The sequence below is a fragment of the Sebastes umbrosus genome, chromosome 1, assembly GCF_015220745.1.
Source record: "Sebastes umbrosus isolate fSebUmb1 chromosome 1, fSebUmb1.pri, whole genome shotgun sequence".
Classification (NCBI taxonomy): Eukaryota; Metazoa; Chordata; class Actinopteri; order Perciformes; family Sebastidae; genus Sebastes; species Sebastes umbrosus.
Window position 1 is genome coordinate 14,156,726 of NC_051269.1, and position 19,996 is coordinate 14,176,721.

The following is a 19,996-nucleotide window of genomic DNA, read 5'->3' on the forward strand; positions in this document are numbered from 1 at the left end:
ATTTATCCCGACCTGACGCATCAAGTCCCGCCAGAGCAGCTAACAAAACAGCTAAGATATTAAGAAATAATTACAACATTTTCAGAACGGAAAATATAATGTTTATATTGTATTCAAATGAGTATGAGGAAGATGAAATCTGCTGCTTATTGCATGATGTTTTTGGATTTCCTTCTTAATATATGCAGTTAGTTAGATACTGAAAAAAAAGAATATACTTTGGAGGTTGTTTCATATGCATGCATGTTTTATGTTTTAAATAACTTCTGGGTACCATGCAATTGGAAGACTAGGCTTACTTTAAAAAACACAACCTTGCTTTTTTTTCATGAATTTGTCCTCTGGCTACTGCAAAAACTAATAAAATGGCATCCATTCGGTCCTATTGAGCTTGTCCCACCTGCTATACTGTATGCACACACAGACTTTAATGAACCTCCGGCTACAGTATCATCTAAACACGCAACAAAAACAATTCTATTACAGTCTATTGATTTGCTCCATGCAGCAATAACAACTGTAGAGTATTGATCCCACCTAATTCAGCTACACATTATTTGAAATACATTACTTGAGGTCTGAAAATGCTTAAAAATCATATTTATATTTTATGTGTATGTATAAAAGAGACATTTACAATAATTACATTTTTTTTTATTCTACAATGACTTTCAACTCTAAGAATAGTGCTTTAAATGTTTTATTGCTGTGCTATAACATTTCTAACATGTTTAAAGAATAGAAATCGAAACAGTAGATGGACTTGTGTTGTATTTTTATTCCAGTGTTCAGTACAGCGAAAACACAGTGATGGTAATGGTTCATTTCCCTGAATCATTTGATAAACACAAGACGGCCGTCTGCCAACTTTAAGACCATTTTTCATCAGAGAAGAAAACATTATTTCTTCATTTTCAATCAAGACCCCTAACGCTAACCCTTCTGCCCAACACGGGAGTCCATATTCTGAATTTTAAAGATGCATGCTCTGCAATTACTGCATTCCTCACTATTCTGACAAAGTTTCTTGAAAAGGTCACTTCTATCCTGTTAGAAATGAAAATCCTTTAGGAGAAGATTCTCTACCCTTTTGTAACCTTTACACAAGTAATCCCATTGGGTTGACTCATTGTGCAGTGGAGGGGCTCATAAATCTATATCCCATGGAATGGATGCCTCTAATCAATGGCTTTGGGTGCTTGTCTTGTCTAATCACCTGGTCACACCCATTGATCATGACAGCCGGGTCAAAACTAGGGAAGCAATTACCAATCAGAATACACGCTGCTAGTGAGCGGTGTGCATGTGCATATGTGTAATTATGTGCATACTTGAAAGCCTGTAGTACCTGCACAACTGGCTGTATTTGCTAATTGAGCTGCCGTGGAAGTAAATGGATCGCGGGGATTCAGCTTTACCGGCTGAAGTGTGGAGAGTGTGTACGAGTTTGCAAGTGTGTGACAGGAAGGGTCAAATGTTCCCTGAGGGCCGCAGGCTCTCCTGACCCTCCTACAACACCAATTTAACCATCGGTTAGTCCATGTGTGGCATGGGGTGGGCCGTCGATGGTGGGCTGTCGCCATGTCTGAGGCTTTGTGGATGTGTTCGGGTGACATCTTAACTAAGTCTGCTCCTATCAATTAGAGTGAAGAGGTGAGAGGCTGCGGCGCCGAGGGGAGGCCAGAGGTGAGAGAGAGGGACAAAAGAGAAATGCAATGAAAGAAAGAAACGGCAAGATACAGCGCCGCGGAGAAAGAGGTGGGTGTTCAGTGAAGCTCGGAGATAACTACAATGGAATTAAAGTCGAACTTCAGTGCATCGGAGGATGATAGAAAATGGCATATGGCTGCATAAATAATCATTAAACTGTGCATCTACATTGACCTCTCAGAGATATTTGAATCGTAGCTGTTGCATTGCTTTTGCTGTGACTAATTACACTGTCACTAATAACATATTTACAAGTAAATAGGAGCAGTCTATACACTATAGATGCAGTTTATACCAGATATATAATGCTGGCGTATATGTCAGCTGATGAGCAAGATATGGTGATGTTTGAGGTAGTTTAGAAACAACGTTGCCATAACAATGTTTATTTGTTTTACTGTAAAATGTCTCGCTTAGTATCTAGTATCTTTGTCGCAATTCTTTAAGAAGCAAATTCAAGGGATCCTAATCAGAAATATTTGCTTATGTTATGTATTTATGTAAAAAAAAAAAATGGCTGATTTATCGTTGGTCTGCTTGATTGTGGCAAAAATCGTAATCATGATTATTTTGGTCAATATTGAGATCATGATTATTTAACACGATTACTCATTGACTTTGAAAATATCATGCATTCAAAAATAAATTTTGTAGCCAACACTTTAAAGTTCAATGCATCAATCTGTTGCACTTTGAGAACAAAATTAAAGGGACTGTTTTTAAGAATTAGAAATGCTTGTTAACAGCGACACCTGTGGCCGTTAAGTCAACAAAAGTCAGCGTCCTGTTGCTCGGGTTCACGCTTGTGCTCGCTCTACATAGACATAAACGAGCATCGCTCAAAACAGTGAGGCGACACACGTCAGCTAAAACCACAATATCACTTTATATTTTTTTTTATAATTTTAGTTGAACAGACGAAGGTCTCTCCACGAATCACTGCTGATCCTAGTGCTTTTCCTGCTGCAGCCTCCCGACTGCGGCCGGAGAGAACTGGGGAGCACCGGAGTTTTGGTCGGAGACGATAACGTTTCTCGCTGCGGAGACCCGACACTTCCCAAGACACGGGAAACCTCTGTTGGTCTGGAGGAGCTGCAGCATTTATTTCTGCCAAACGTCCACTATACATTTACTAGATATTCTCAGAGCTACTAACTCTTCTGCAGTGTGTAGTGTGTGCGCATGCACGTAAGAGTGGAGCGAAAGAGCGAGAACGAGCGCAGTGTGTGAGTGAAGGCAAGCAGGCAGGCAGAGGAGCAGAGTACAGCAGAGACTCCGGTCCTGGAGACCAAAGCTACGGTCTCCCCCGCGTCCTCCGACCGCGGCCAACACTGTTTTGCAAGACGGGCTTCACTAGATATAACTTTGCGATTTTGGTGCTTCCGTGTAGTTTGTGTCGGAGTCTTATCTGAACAGTGTAGCCACACGCGAGCGCGCATGGGACACTCGACCCGGATTGATTTATACGTGTAAGAAGTTACAAACAGTCCCTTTAAGAGGCTAGATTTATGAAGAACTTTTTGCACTAGTGAACAATTTAATCATGAACACATTGGTTGTATAAAGATGAATGGTGATGACAAAAAAGTCACGCCCTCAAACCATGGTAAACGAGACGTGGTCCGTGTTTCAAGACGGGTCAGGTGGGTTGCTGACATTGTCACACTGATGACAGTCCTCCCTGGTTGACCGTCACACCTCGTCCCTCCCTGCAGGGAGAGAGGGCACAGCGAGCACTAAGTGGCGAGGTCCGGGCAAGGGAGGCTGTAAAGCGCCACCTTCACCCTGAGCCTTTCCAAGCCGACCTAGAGCCGGTCGCGGCGCACCACTGCAGAGGAAATACGTCCGGTGAGGGCCAGCCAGCACAAACTTGTCACCCTTCAGAGTTCTTCTTTTTGATAGATGCAGGACCATGCTAGACCATAAACTGTTTTCGGTTGCTGTTAGCTAAAATGTTTTTGTTTAACTTATATATATATATTAACCTATATTAACACTGACTTGGCCAAAGGGAGCTTACTTTTCAGTCTGGTGTTCTTAACTTACTCTTCTAACTCTCAAATATCGATATCAGTATGGGCTTCAAAAATCCAGTGTTGGTTGGGTTATGCTGTACACCAAAGTGGACCCTTTTCACTTGGGACCTTGCCTCTGGGCCTTCAGGAAAAATCCCAGTCGGATTCATAGACCCAAACAGAAATGTTTAATAATATGCTGCAATTGATGTGAATTTGGCTGATGAAAACCTTCATTAAATGGTCATTATGGCCTCGCAATGTGAAATCCATACAGACCTGTGTGATAATGAGACGACCCTCAAGGGCTCATTTTGCTCTTCCGTGGCAGTTTCTCCTCCCTTTATCCTCCTTCAGCACTCTTAATGCCGTACTGTTTTTCCTCCATGTATTGAGTTAAAGCATACTGTACGCCGTCTTGTGGGTCCGCAGAGACATTCATACTAAATGTTTGCCAACCTACATGTACATAATGTGAACGTTTGCACAAGGCAGCAGCATCACATTAACCAAACTATAAAATTCAAAGAAGACAAAAGAGAACATTCAGATTTTGGAGATGGGCACTTTGCAAATTGACATTTTCTGTGTTTTCACCGAAACATTTTTTATTGATTTCCTCTTTCTCCAGTTCTTCGTTCACCTCCCTTTTAATTTTGTTCCGGAAACACACGCGCCACAGCATTTCTTGCAAAGACCCTATTAGCGTGACTGCTACTCGGCGAACAAATATGCTTACACGCAAAAGAGAAAAGATTAATAAATGAAATAAAATATGAATAAACAGACCAAAGCGGTTTATGATGTAAAAGTTGACATCTTAATACATGCTGGCTATTCAATGGGTGTTCCATCTCAATCAGCCTCAGATATAGATGTAGTGGGCTTCTTGTGTATCAGACAGTGCCTCATCAATCTTAGTGGCGCTGTCCCCACAACAAAAAAGGAGAGGAAAGCAAATTGCTGCGTTTAATTAATGCACTGCCTCCTTTGTTACACTGCTGCTCAGCATCTTTCAGTCCACAGTAGGAGAGCAGGAACAAGAGAAACTCATTCACACCGCGCTGTGCACACACGGAGAACGCAAAAGAGAGAGTGAGAGGTAAAAAGATGGAGATGGAAGGAGGGGATGGAGAGAGAGAGAGAGAGAAAGCGAGAGAGAGAGAGGGTCTAAAAAATGAATGGCCGAGCAGAACGGGCTGCATCCATCGGCAAACTTTATAATGAATGTCTAAGTTTGGCAAGCATGATGGATGAGTCGGGAATAGTGTTTGTCACAAATGCAATCTTCTTTGAATCGCTCTGCTGTTTCCCAGTTCAGGGCAAGGCCTTGTGTGCTGTGCTGAACCAGCTAGAGCGTTGCCGTAATCATGTCATTAACGTTTAATGATATGACAATTAACTCAACGACTACGGAGCACATACGTATGACAAATATCTCATATCAGCGCGTGTAAATGTTAATCTCGTTAGACTTGTTTACAGTAACATATTGGACAATTAAGGCACAGTATATTTAATTATCTTTGAGTGATGTGTTGTAACTGTGGAGCTGAAGTGACATAAAGCTTATACAGTATGATGGTCATTTTGTGCCGAACCACACAGCTGGGCTGAATGAGCTCACAGTGTGTTGTCAGTAGTAACCAAGTCAGCTCAGTCAGAAATCCCTACAAACGCAAAAGTCTGTCACTGACATACTGACTGAATGATGAAGTTACATGATTGGTCGGCCGAGTGCTGGAGTTTCCTCATTGGCCGTTGCTCTTTCAAAATGAAAAGTTGGGGGACAGTCCTTTATGCAAATGAGCCCGTCCAGCCCGACGCATAATTGTCATTTGTAATTTTATAGTTGTACTGGATAAATGTGCTGGTATTTACTGCATTCAGTATGTTGATGTGTGCTTGTAGATGTGTTTGTATACTGACTAATGAATGTTGTTAGTGTACTGTGTGGACTTGCCCAGGGACTGCAGATGGAAATTAGCTTATAGCTAAATGTGGCATAAATCATCTCTTCTCATTTTGAGATCAGTGTATTTTGTGCAAAGTCCTTGTTTAATAAAGACAAATAATACAAATAATAATAATAATAATATAGGTATCGGCGCCAATAGTGAGCAGATCGGTTATCTGCCATTATGTCTGACCGTAATTCGTCAATGTTATAATAAACTTCAGTGTTTCTGCCAATAACTAGGTAACTGCAAGCCATCAACTATAGTGCCACAGCCCTCTGGCCTCATGTTGCCTTACATACAAATGATCCTAATAAGTTCCAGGTAGTGAGGTATACAGATTTTTGAATTTGGGAAAAAGAGAGCTCTGGTATTGGATTGGTACTGAACGGAAGTTAAAACTATAAAGACAGACGTAATGGCTCATAATCTTTTATGCATTGATGAGTCAAAATATATGCATTACACAAATTTTGTTTTGGCCTTAAGATGGATTTGATTTACTCTTTACTACAATTCAACCTACAACCTGGTCTTGAAGTGGACATAGTCACCATGACTACACCCGTTGGTTTGTGGACTGCCATTTTGAAACCACAAGTTTGGCATTTTGGCCATTGCCATCTTGCTTTTTGAAAGTTGCCATGTTGGCTTTTTGGAACCAGTAGTGACACGAGAGGGTGGAGCTAAGTACAACTAAACGCTTAATAAAACATTTTCAGACGACCAAAAAGGCTATGATTAACTTTCATGATCTTAAAACACACCGTGAAAGGGTTAAAGTTATAAGATGAAAACACAGACAACTCCCAGTCCGGACAACGCCGTGGTAGCAACCTGTGAATCACAAGGTAGCCACACCCTAAAGCATCCCCTGCTTTATGGTCTATTGGACTCTAAATGGGAACATAATTTACTAAATGAACATCATGCTGTATTGAAGAAGACTTGAAACTAGCGATTGAGACCATAAACTCATGTTTACAATGTTTACTGAGGTAATAAATCAAGTGAGAAGTAGGCTCATTTTCTCACAGATACACAGATTCTAGACAAACCTGCTGGCTATTAGAAAGAATGCAAGTTTAAGGCACTTCTTCACTGGCTTCATTTCTCAGACCCGGAGGTTGCCCACTGAGTTTGACTGCACTGTTTTGCAATTGACTTGGATTTGACTGAGGTAGTTTAGACTCATTCTCAAGTGTGAATGTTCACCTGCACTTGAATAACTAAACTTTAGCAATAAAACAATTCACTTTTCTATTTGGCTACACTAGAACTCAGATGAGCTTGGATATATTTGAGGTAATGAAGCTCAAATGTCTGTCAAACTGTTTCACTCAGAGTGTCTATGCATATCTGAGGTGATGTTAAGGAATGCTGTTGGCTGTCATACATTTTATCGAAACTGCCCACTGCTGCTGTCCGTGTGTCCAGGCTGGAGGAATACAGTCTCCCGCAGTCAGCTCGGTCTAAAGGACGAACAGCCGGGTCCATTTCTCAGAGATGTGGGTGGCCGGCTGCTTGCCCACCCATCAATATCGTGCAAGTATGTTGCTGTGACCTGCCATGCGTGTCCCCTCAGCTTAGATCAATAACACGAACAGATTGTACACCCCCTCCCCCCAAACCCTCATCCCCACCTCCACTCTCTGAGGGATTAGTGTGTGCCTTTTCGACATCATTATCATATATCCCCTCTTTGAAAGGGCAGTGTCAGCTAGATTGTTGGAACACTACAGAAATTCAATTGACAGTATAAGCTGAGAGATTTAACAGGATAGATACTGTAGTAGTTTAGTGTAACTGATAATGAAGCAATCACATGATACTGACGGTTTGAGTTTTCATTTTCTAATGAATCCATTTTTCAGTACATACTCATCAAGTTACCAGATAATATTGTGATACATTTGTGGGATAACAGGTACACAAAGCAGGTCTACAAAAACAGTAAAAACCAAGACGCAGGAAATCATCGCTCACATACCACACACTGGGTCAAAAACAAGCAAAGGAGACGGGCCACGCGCGGCAAGTCTCAGTGGAACAGAGGACACGTGGGATGAAGGGGGAAGAGAAAAGAGAGAAAGGAGAGGTGTTCACCTTGAGAGTGCTCATCCATTACAGGAAGGATGAGGCCCGCTCTGTCACACTGTCACAGTGATGCCACCTCTACACCACCCGAAAGGTCACCTAGCACTTCACTGCACCGCTTCAAACACAAAATACACACACACACACACACACACACGCTCTATTTGTGCATTTACAAAAACGCAGACGGACACACTCCCATCTGTCGCCCCATCGCTGACAAGTCGCTGCCACAGCCACACGAGTAAGCGCATATATGCATACAGCTACTCCGTGTGTGAGAGGAAGATAAGGTTCCACTTTTATGTGTCCTGTTATGTTGTTAAACAAAAACGAAAAACTAGACATTTTGATATTTTGCGCCGTTTTGCACGAGACCACTCTTTCTCTGGATCTAGTGTGTAAAAATGCACTTATATTTTACCTAGGATACCTTTCCTACCTCACAATATTACCACTATTGTATATGTGTTACTGTATTTACTATGAATCAAACCAAGTTTTGAAAAGTTTTGTGCCGTTTTGCGGGTGTATCAGGTCTGCAATGAGCACATACGGTATAATGATACTTCAACATTTGAAATCTCACCAACATACAGATTCTACCGATCTGTTTTTGTGTGAATTCACATTGTAGCAGATTTACACAGTGACCTTCAATGTTATTTTCACACTAGAGTAAACAACAGAAAAATAACCTAGTTTGGCTTATGAATTGATGATAACAGGAACAATGGTGCAACTACGGATCCAGGGAGTGGCCATAGAGAGAAAAAATATATATACTGAGGCCACAATTTACTAATTTGTGCACATAAGATTTCAATTTAATTAAAACGTACCCACGTTTTGATTAATTTGTGCGCACAAGAGAAGTGTATATACTGTACAGAGAGCCAGCTCAGCCACCCCGCTGAAGTCTCTAGCTGGAGTGATGTTGCCAAGCCACAATTACGCACGGCAGATCTGCTGGTTACATTTTGTGCAGCCAGCATCTACTATTGTAAATTAACCATAACCCTCGTGCTTATGTGCACATCAAACGTGTTGTTTTGATTAATTATTCGACACAGTTATTTCTGCACATCAACAGGCATGTAGGCAAAAATTGTGAATCACTTCAAACTTTTCTCTCCGCTTATAACTCCCTCCGGCCCGTCCGTTCCTGCCAGTCTTTCACCCGTGCGTTCTTAAAACGAGGCTTGCCAAATTTTTTTCTGGAGCGCCACATTTTCAATAATAATACCCTACAAGTAGATGTGTGGCTGCGACGATGAGCAACATGATGGGATAACGTTTTTTCTGGTTCAAAACTGTTGGTGTGTCATGATGAGCATAGCCCTGTGATCAAAGGGGTCACGAAATTACCAAAGGTGCATTTGGTACTGTCCCGACGCACCTGGCAGAGCGCACCAGCCAATTTCTGCCTACATGCCTGTTGATGTGCAGAAGAAACTAGAATAATTAATCAAAACGTCACGTTTGATGTGCACATAAGCACAGGGGTTCTGTGGTTATTTCACAACAGTAGATGCTCGCTGCACAAAATGTAACCAGCAGATCTGCCGTGCGTAATTGTGGCTTGACAGCGCGCAGCATCACTCCAGCTTGAGACTTCAGCGGGGTGGCTGAGCTGGCTCTATTTATATACACTTGCCTTGAGCACACAAATTAATCAAAACGTGTGAAAGATTTAATTAAATTGATGGAACAAATTATATCTTGTGTGCACAAATTAGTAAATTGTGGGCTAAATATATATATTTTTTCTCTCTATGGCCACTCCCAGGATTCTTGGTTGTACCATTGTTCCTGTTATCAATTCATAAGCCAAACTGTAGGTTATTTTTCTGTAATTTACTCTAGTGTGAAAAGAATATTGAAGGTCACTGTGTAAAAGGTGTGATTTCAAATGTTGAAAATAAATTAAAATGTTTAAATTTTCTTAAAATGAAAAGGAGCAAGTCCTCACAATTGTGAAGCTGGAACCATGAAATGTTTTTGCATGAAAAACGACTTTAACAGTTTCATAGTTGCCAATTAATTTTCTGTCAATCAACTATTCAGTTAATCAACATTTATTAACACAGCGATCATTTCAGCTGTACTTGTATAAACTGCTGGGTAGTTTCTTTAAAAACAAACACTGTATTTTAAGTAAGTTATTCATGTGTTTTGTATGTAAAAATCTTATTTTTTTAAATAAGTAGTTACTTAAGACTGGCGACCTGTCGACTGGTACCCTGGGATCGTCTCCAGCCCTGGACCGGCCGATGTTGATCCTAGTTTTCCCTCATGACGTCGGTCACATTCCTGTTTTGCAAGACGGGCTTCACTAGATATAACTTTGCGTTTTTTATGCTTCCGTGGAGTTTGTGTTGGAGTTTAGAGTTGTTGTGGAGGCTGGTCGTTTGTTCCCGTTAGCTATCGTTAGCTATCCCTGTAGCTGAGCTGAAGAGAGTAGGCACACACAAGCGTGCATTACGTCACATCCGCTGGGACACCGACCCGAGTCCTTCACATAAAAAGCAGTCTACGGACTGATAGAGGAATCACAGAAAATTGCGGAAGGTCTCATTTTTTAGGTTAGGCTACAACCTGTTCCCTCATTTGCAATAAAAAACAATTTATACATATAAAAAGTTACAAACAGTCCCTTTAAGCTGTCAAATAATTGTATTGAAGTAAAAAGTACAATATTTCCCTGTAGTGGAGTAGGAGTAGAAAGTGGCATGAAAAGAAAAGACTCAAGTAAAGTACAAGTACCCAAAATTTGCACTTAACTACAGTACTTGAGTAAATGTACTCCAGTCCTTCTAACTGCGCTACATGCTAAACAGAGGGTGTGATAATGCACCTAATGCTGTTTGGTAACTGCCAAAAACACCAGAAGAAGAATAACTTGTGCCATTTAGCATATCCATCCTTAAATTAACTCACACATGATGAATTGTATTCATGAACTACTGTACAAGCGAGAAACAAACTCTCACTCGATTTCAGTGTGTCTCGAAATGTGTCTTGGATGCATTTGAACTTCATTTTTTTGATATCCAGTGGCTATATGTATCCTACTGACCCAAAATGCATGAAGTGTAAAGGAGGTGTATAGTTTGGGATTTTGAGGTGGAGATGCTGTCTTCATTCCCTTTTTGGCATTTTCTGAGTGTCAAGGCGGAGGCTCATTGAACCAATGCAGACAACACACTGTCATTTGCCCCCTTCAGAAGAGAGATCACAGCGATAATCTTTTTTGAAGACTTTGATTCAACAAATGGAGGGATATTTATTTCCCCTGCGACTCTTTCACATTTGTTTTCTTATTTTACAGTAAAAGAGAGTATGATACAAATTAAGACTTGAAAGGAAGGATTAAGAGAGGAAAATGGAGGGTTGCAAAGGTTGTAGAAAGAGTGAGGGAGTGCGAGTTGAGTCAGAGAGGTGAGAGAGGGTATGGCAGGCAGACTCACTCTGCTTCTTTAGGATCTGGAGAGAACAGGTGGTGTTATGATATCAGCGTGGCGCTTTAGAGGCTGCCGAGCACAAATGTTCATCTAAGCGGCCAGTTAGCGGTTGCCTCAGCATCTGCTTGCAGAGAAGAGCCTCACAGCAGGACATTTAAGACCATCAATAACCCAGTAAACCTGCAGGCTTTCTGCAGTATGGAGTTCAACAGACTGCATTCCATGGGTCCTAGATCAGTGGGAAAACCGTTAACACTACCAGTACTCTTTTTATGAATAATGGCAATTTTAATCTAGTCTGATTGCTTCTAAATTTTGCACTTGGTGATTTTTAATCGTATAAGGCTATCTGATTTTTTTTTCACAGTTTCAGATGTTTTGAAGTACGATATCATCATTAATTTGAGGTTCAAATTCATGTTTTTCATCAAGGTATTGCAGTTTTTAGTGGCTATTGCTTCTTTAATGCTTCGCTGTATGTGGAAGAAGTAGGAATAATGTTTGCTAACAACATTTTTTAAAAATCCACAGTTTTCCCAGTAATCTTCAGATTTTCTGGACAAACATCCATCACAGATATCTGTATTTTCTCTGCTCTGATTGATATCAACCCTCTCTGGTAACTTGCATCATAATGCCCTCCAGACAAGTGATCAATAGGTTTGAAGTGTGCAGACAGTTCCCATCAGCGTCATTAATTATCCACAATAACAGTAAACACTGCCATGGGTATTATAGCTTTTATACAACAGTTACAGCTTTATTTTTCACTACAAAAAAGGAAAAAAAGGACTAGCTCCCTGATTAACACAACAGTTACCATAGCAACCAATAAATCACTGCTACAAAAGCCATGCCTCATAGAAATGTGTGGCACAGTTGGAAATCACTTTGAAAATGTAAGTGCTTGGGTAATAATTTGTATTGAAGGTTATTTTTTCACATGCAGGAAACAACGTCAGCTGCCAGTTATAATTATTAGTTAGTATAAGCACAATGTTTCTGCAGGTCCAGTCTATTTTTTGTGTAAATATGTGCTCCGAATGAAACAAGGACATATCTAAAAAGCACCAACTGCAATCCTATAACCATTCTGCAAAACCCCTGAATACTTTCAGTGATAAAATCATTCTATGTCCAATGCCAAGGTTTTTTTTTAACATTAACTTCAACTTTCTACAATATCTGCACACAGCAACTACAGTATGGTAAGGTTCGGGAAAGGTGGTTGTGGTTATGTCACTGAAACTATGGTTAGGGACACTTTGTGGTTATGTTCAATAAAAACATAAATGTTAACTGCACATCTGCGGTACTATACGCCAAAATCCACCACCCTAAGATCCACACCTTCACTATTTATGCTGTGAGGCCCTGAACGCGGATATAAATTATTAGGTGACGACTCCAATTTGTATGTGATTCTTATCGATACTGGGTAGGGTTGGGCTCAACTAGGGCTGTCGCAGTGAAGGAATTTCACCTGCGGTGATAATAATTGGCTCAACAACGCAATATGCGGTATTATGCAACTTTTCTTTTTTCTTTGCAAATTACTTTATCAGGATTTTAGTGCTATATAAATACGCTTTGTGGTTAGACTATTATTAGGTATATTGTTGCTTTTTAAATGACGAAGATGGCAATTTAAAAAAAACTATTAAATACTAGTTTATTGTTAAATGTAGAATAAAGAAGGACAATGAGGCGCAATGTTTTTTTCAGCTACACTTTGGTTGCGTCTGGTTGCCATGATACGGAATATCAAAATGTTGGCACAAGGTAGAGTACTTGCTCTGGATGAAGGGAAGGCTGAAGCACATAGGGAAAGAGGACAGACCCACCTGTCTAAGTTTATTAATTTCTCCTCCATTGTTGTTGTCCAGCACTTGTAGCCTACATGTAGGATGTGATGGTTGGTCATTGTGGAGTTTTACCCAAAGTTGAACATTTTTTAGCTCTTGACAACCAGAAAAAAACACCAAACGTGCAGCGCTCGGCGCAGAATAGACGCTCGACACCTGGTCACGCTGCTGTCGTTTGTAGCAATGTGTAAAAATGCGACACTCCAATTGCAAAGAATTCAAAAAAGAAAAAATGTGAACATAGCGGTTGTGGCGGTTGCTTGCCATCCCCTGCGGTTGGCTTCTCAATATTGCGGTTATTGTGACAGCCTTAGGCTCAACCATAGTTTATTTTTCAATCCCCAGATTTTCCACGTACACTGTAAAAAAAAAAAAGCTAGCAGAACTCAAAATTGTAAGGTAACAAACTTCAGCAGAATTTTAAGTTGGGCAATTAAACATAACATTTTAAGTTTTGCTTTTGAGTTTGCTCAACTTTCAATTCTCATTTCTGTTAACTCAACTCAAGTTGCAGTAACTTATAATTTCATATTGTAACAACTTTGAATCCTTATTTCCGTCAACTCAACTCAAGTTGCAGTAACTTATAATTTCATATTGTAACAACTTTGAATCCTTACTTCTGTTAACTCAACTCAAGTTGCAGTAACTTAAACCTGTACATAGTACCCACTTAATTTCAGTTGAGTTAATTTAGTGGAATAGGTTAGAGTAACTTCAAATTGTGCACTGCAATAGTTAAGGTAAGTCAAATATATAAATTAGGACCAATAACTACCCATCAAATGTATAAATAATTACAGATGCAACATCTACCTTCAAAACTTCTTTTTTTAATCATTAAAACACAGCCTATCCAATCCTTTAGAACAAGGCCAAGTAACTGCTGAGACCCACAACTGTCCCAGTCTTAGCACTTAAATAACATGAAGCACTTAAGTTGTGTTTTAACATTATATACTAGTATGAATCACATATTGAACACCATAATACAATGAGGTAGCAGTTGTGAGCTTAGTAAGATAAAGTTAAAAGGGAAAAGTCAGCACTTCGACAGTGAGACTACTAAAAACAGTACACTCGTCTACGTAAGGGATAATGTACAGCGAGCCGGTCATTGTTGTGAAAGGAACGTTGAGCGGCATCGCACTGAAGGGGATTCTTTCACAACAATGACCCACTAGCTGTACATTATCCCGCTTATTACACAGTTACTTACTGAAGAAATCAATAATTTGACACAAAACGGACTGTCAGAGTCTAACATCAGAGCTGCGCCCATAGCAACAGTCTGCTATAAAGAAATAACAGACCACAGAACGCCGTGATTGACCAATCAGAATCGAGTATTCAACAACGCCGTGTAATAAACCATGATAAAATACAAAACATAAGAAGATTCAGAGTTACCACAAGAAGTAGCTCATGGGTTGAAATGGAACTCCAAACAGAACAATTGTGATCCAGAACTGTCAATCTAATAAAACTGTTTAACAATAAAATACCAAGGTAGCCCAATTGTGTGTGTCATCAATTTACACACTATTCAATCTTAACATAAGTAACGTGGTTAACAATATCCAGTAAGGTGCAGGATAAATGTATAGGATAAAAGCATTCAGGCACGTTGGAGCGCAAGAGATGGGCAGGTAGGGAGACATAGAAGAGGAGTTAGAGGTAGATAAGAGTTTGTGAGTTGCAGAGAGAGAGTTATCGTGTTGGCTGGACAGAAGGGGAGAGTTTTAGAGGTCAGAATTTGAGTGAGAACGGGAGAATATGCAAATTAAGTAAGAAAGTTAGACAAGTTAAGGTGACCGATTGAGAGAGGAAAGAAGATGGCGAGAGAAATGGAGAAACAGGAAAAGGGAGAGGAGAGGTGGAGAGAGTGAACTTAAAAGCAGAAGAGGTAGAGGGGGATCCATCTCAGGCAACGGAGATTTACATCATTCTACAAGGGGCAACAGGAACCTCTGCAATTCAAAACTGTCCCAGACCCAACATTATCAGCTAACTCGGTGGATTCACTGAAGGAGTTTGTTTTTGAAGGATCGGACCCTTGCAGAGAGATCAGATCCAAGTTCCATGAAAACTTTCTGAATGGTTTCGAATGTGTACCTCAGTTCTTTTGGGTACTGGAGGTTTAAAGCGTAGATCAGCCCAAAGAGGTAAGCAAAAGCCGTTGGCAGGTCAGGGAGATCCTGGAGGACGATGTCTTCTTCTACAACAACAGCAACATTAATGACTGTTGCAGGAGCTGAACTGTCATCATCCTCCAACACAGTGAGGATACCCACGATGAGGCCCTTCGTCTGCTCCTCTTCTGGGTCAGTGGCCTTGTGATGACAGACAGAAAATGAGTGAAGATACTGTCTCATATAAAACTAGACAACCTAAGGAATCATCTTAGGGTTAAATATTTCCATCTCATACCCTGCAACCAAAAAATTAACCCCCATATACATGAAAGAAATTACATCAAGTAATAGCCAGCAAAGTACAACTCTTGAAGACGCTGTGGGCATTGGGACAGATAAAGAAAACAAGGAGGACACTGGGATGGATAGACTAGAATGGGACAAAATGGCAGAGAGGCAAAGGTTGAAGTCAAAGAGAGTCTATTTTTAATAACAGAATAATAATAAATATTTACTTTTTCTACTAATAACCACTCACCAGACAGTTCCTGAACAGCTTCTCATGACTGTCACGGAGATACAAGGGGAGGCCCTTCAAGGCTGCAGTGTGTCGATGTACTGTGATGTCAGATGTCTGAAACATAAAGGGTTGGAAGAAAAATTACACCAAGATGTAACTAACATGAAGAAAGCTAAGAACAAACATGGAAACATGCTTCACAGTTTGTGTTAAAGCTGCATTTATTTATTTATTTATTTTGCCCACTTAGGTGCAGGACTCAACAGACTGAAACAATCACACACTTGATATATTATGGCCTTATAAGGTTGATTATGTGGCAAACAGCTGTCCTCTTCCACATCCAGCAAATACCTGTTGAATGAAAGTCTAAGATTTACTCCTTTTAACTGATATAAATAGCTGGCTTTTTAGCTGTTAGATGTTCCACTTTCTTCACCACCTTGTCGCTATCTTTGTCTGTCCCTTAGGTAGTGTACAGTGGGGTTATTCTGATGGTTTGTCACTATGAGCAACACCTTAAATTTGACCCATTGGTTATTTAAAAATATTGATTAGTGCAGCTTTATAAAAAAAAAAAAAATCCTTTTTATACATTTATTTCCATAATGTCAAGAATAATGAGATTATTAAGTCTAAAAATTCACCTCTTCATCCAGTCTGTTAAGGAGTTGATCCATCTCAGGCGGGAAAGCTGTCCGCCTAGCCCGATAGAGTTTAAGGAGCCTAGGAGTGTGCTGATTAATGGCTGCTCCGAAGTTGTCTATTAGGTCCTTGTTGGTGATCTGAAGAAACTCTTCCCTGATCTGTTGAAGAACAGAACAGCAAACGTAAATGTCAAATACAAAGTCAATACAATTTCACCATCATCCTCATGTTAAAATATGTATTTTATTAACCCTCATCCTGGGGACCACAAGAATAATCTACTGTAAGAAACAACCATCATAGCACCATGTTAACTTATGCCATCTCAAAACATTATTGTGTGTAATTAATGTCATCTGAAAGATGACATTAATTACACTAATAATAAATTAGGACCCATGGCAATCATTTGATTTATCTATTATATTTTACCTATTTTAACTGCATAGGCTGCAATTGGGTGCTTTTGGTGGGACCCCCAGGACCCCAATACATTGGTATTTTTAAAAATCACTAATTAAAACAGAAAACAATGATATGAAGTCATAAGGAACAAATTGATTGACAAAGTGATGAAAAATTTAAATGATAGAACAAAGCATGTGAGATATGACAAAAAGTATACCTTTGGGGTCTGCCAGTACCCCAGTTGGTAGGATGAGGGTTAACGGAAGTAAACAACTTCAGATTCTTATTTTGCAAAGACTAAATCTGAAACACAACATAATATATTATTTGCTCAGCTGCTTACCTCTGCCTCGTAAAACAGAGCAGGCCAACGCTCCTGAACCTCTGACACCATAGGCACTAGCTCCACAATCTCCTTGCGCCTCAGGGAGAATGTCACCTCCATCTGTTGCTTTATGAGTGCAACATTCTTATTCCTCTTCTTTAACTCCTCAACCAGAGCTAGTCTTTCCTCCTCCAGCGAGTCATCAGTATGGGTATCTGGGTGGTCAGGAACATAGTTAATCTCCCCTCGCTTTGCTCTCTTCAAAGAAGGACCTGCACCATCATCTTCACCGCTTCTTCTCCGGTTAATGCTGACCTCAATGCAGCCTGCGTTACGTAGCTTGGACCTGTAATTACTAAGTTTGTATTTTATGCTCATTTTCCATCCATCATACCCCGTTACACTGCCCGGTTCTTGAAGACAGGGGTGCCTATTGACGAGAGCAGAAGCAACAGACTCAATCTATGAAGAGCAATCAGTATACTCACCATTCTGCGTCCCTTCAATGCAGCAGGCACACTTTTGGGGTCACCAGTATCTTCCCTCCCACTGTGTATGCAGTCAATGGATGATGGTTGTTGAGAGCCTCAGGATCGAAAATCTCAGTGTCTGCATAGATGTTCTCCACAAGCTTGAAAGACCTAAAATGCAAAAGGACATCATCCAAAGAAGGTGTTTTGATGTCAGTTACTTTCTCCACATGTAACACTGGCTTGAAAAGACTTTGGTTATCAAATTGGCATGCCATCATCTGCTGGTGTTTTGTGGACAGCATGAGAAGCACATTTTTTGCTCAGTCTTATTGAAAAAAGTGTGTTTTCACTCAAACCTCATTGTCCATAATTCCACCAATGGACCAAAGCAGCAAAATCCGGAAAGGTTTCTGTGACTGCATTCATTTCAATCTGAAAGACAAAGGTGACAATTTGCTGGAAATTAGCAAAGCAGGCAGTGGAAGAATAATTAATGATGTGGTTAATTTCGCTCAAACAGGTTCTTAATAAGTTTTAAACATATCAATTTAATGTAATTGTAAACAGTAGACTGCTCTCGGGAATTGACAGTATTTTGACAAATTTAATACAATATTCTGTCCCATTCATTTGGAGTTATGAAGTTATAATTTTTAGAATAGCTTATGCAAAGAGTCTGCACATGGCTCTCCACTCCTCCACTCTGACCTCACAACCAAACATGGAGTTGCAGAGCCGAAATGGCGGTGGCTAGCCGGGCTAACGGTGCTAACAGAGCTAATAGAGCTAACAGAGCTAATTGTGGGGCACACCGTAAAAACAAGGCCGACGGACGCTCACCGACGGCCCCAAACTGTCCGTCGGTCGACCATCGGCCCGTTGTGTCAGTGCATCTGAGGCAATAGTGCTGAGAGAGCTAACGGTGTTAACCGGAGGGGGGCGGAAGACGGACGGACGGACTTGACTGTGGCCGCTACGGGCGACGGGCCTTTGTCCTTGAGGAGGTCTAAACTCTCCTAGTGGCTTTCTAGTTAAGACACGAAGCATTCAGCTAACTAACGTATACTTTAGTTCAAACAGCAACGCTACCGTTACAACCAGTTACTCACCAACACTACCGTTACTCACCAACGCTACCGTTACAACCAGTTACTCACCAACACTACCGTTACTCACCAACACTACCGTTACAACCAGTTACTCACCAACACCGTCTAGAGTCACCACAATGTCCCGTTAGCATTAACAGCTTAACGGTTAGCGCAGTTTAGCCGTTGACATGTGGACGCAGCTAACTACCCCTCTAGCTGTAATACTGTACCGACACGGTACCGTAACGTTACATCACATTAATACTATTCAGACTAACCAGTCAGAAACAACGTCCTCCCTGTTTGAAAGCTTCTTGTCCATACAAGCCTCGCTAGCATCAGCTAGTCGCTAGCTGTCCTTAACTAAGCTAACGTTACTAGTGTTTACGTTAACTGTTGTCATGGTAATATCTACCGTATCTGTTAATGTATCACACCATATAACTCTGAATACAAATATGACACAATTTCAACTATATCAAACGAAAAATAAGTTAAACTTACCTGTGTGGAGTCAGCCTGGAGCTCCGGTGCAGACAGACAGACTGGGGGGGCGGAGTACTTCAAACTTCTACTCTGAAAGTTGTCTTTCCCGCCATTCACAACAAAGACACGTGAGTTATCTGAACTTTCGCCCCTTGTGTTGACTCACAACCGACAGTTTGTGTTCACAACTGAGAGATAGAAGTATTATGAACTCACTTAATGGTTTTGACGCCAACTTAATGTCTGATTTGCTGGACTGACTTATATGTTTGACTCAAATGTTAATAATGTATATTTCAAAGTCTTAACAACTTGAAACGCTTTGTCATGCCAACAAATACGAGTTAGAGTTTTTACAGTGTAGAATAAAGTTATCACTTCAAGCTACTTTTTTGTTGCTCAGACACTTGAATAAAGGAGAGTCCACAGTCTAACCTCTGCGTTAGCTTAACCCTAAAACATTTCTATGTGACAAACAGGTACAAAATACAAACTATAAATAGAAATAGATAATGTAGAGAGACAACATATCGTCTCATCCGGAGCAACGACCATAGCATCAATCAAACAATCCCTGTCATTTATGATTTTAACTACAAAATCCAACATTTGGTGGGCATTAAATTCTCTCCGCTGCCCCTTGGACAAATTGTCTGATGCCATCACCACCACTTCCACTGCTTTGCCAAAACCACTCAACTGTATCTCTCGATCATAACAGTCCATAAACCATCCTGTCCTCACCAACTGTGTCGTCAACATAAAACGCCAAGTGCACTAAACGGCCCTGAAATGAAATGC

The 19,996-nt window shown here is 40.5% G+C and overlaps 1 long non-coding RNA gene across 4 annotated transcripts; it reads right to left on the reverse strand.

The window, feature by feature from the left end:
* Positions 1 to 16,824: 16,824 nt before the first annotated feature.
* On the reverse strand, positions 16,825 to 19,270 carry LOC119496303. Of its 4 annotated transcripts, none has more exons than XR_005208695.1 (4): positions 19,214 to 19,231; positions 17,975 to 18,074; positions 17,634 to 17,786; positions 16,825 to 17,491 (listed from the first exon to the last, which is right to left on the reverse strand). It is a non-coding gene; the product is annotated as an uncharacterized LOC119496303 (long non-coding RNA). The 4 variants fall into 4 exon arrangements; XR_005208692.1 differs by having other exon boundaries at positions 16,826 to 17,491; positions 17,975 to 18,050; positions 19,214 to 19,270; XR_005208699.1 differs by lacking the exon at positions 19,214 to 19,231 and adding an exon at positions 18,988 to 19,029 and having other exon boundaries at positions 16,826 to 17,491; positions 17,975 to 18,050.
* Positions 19,271 to 19,996: the final 726 nt, after the last annotated feature.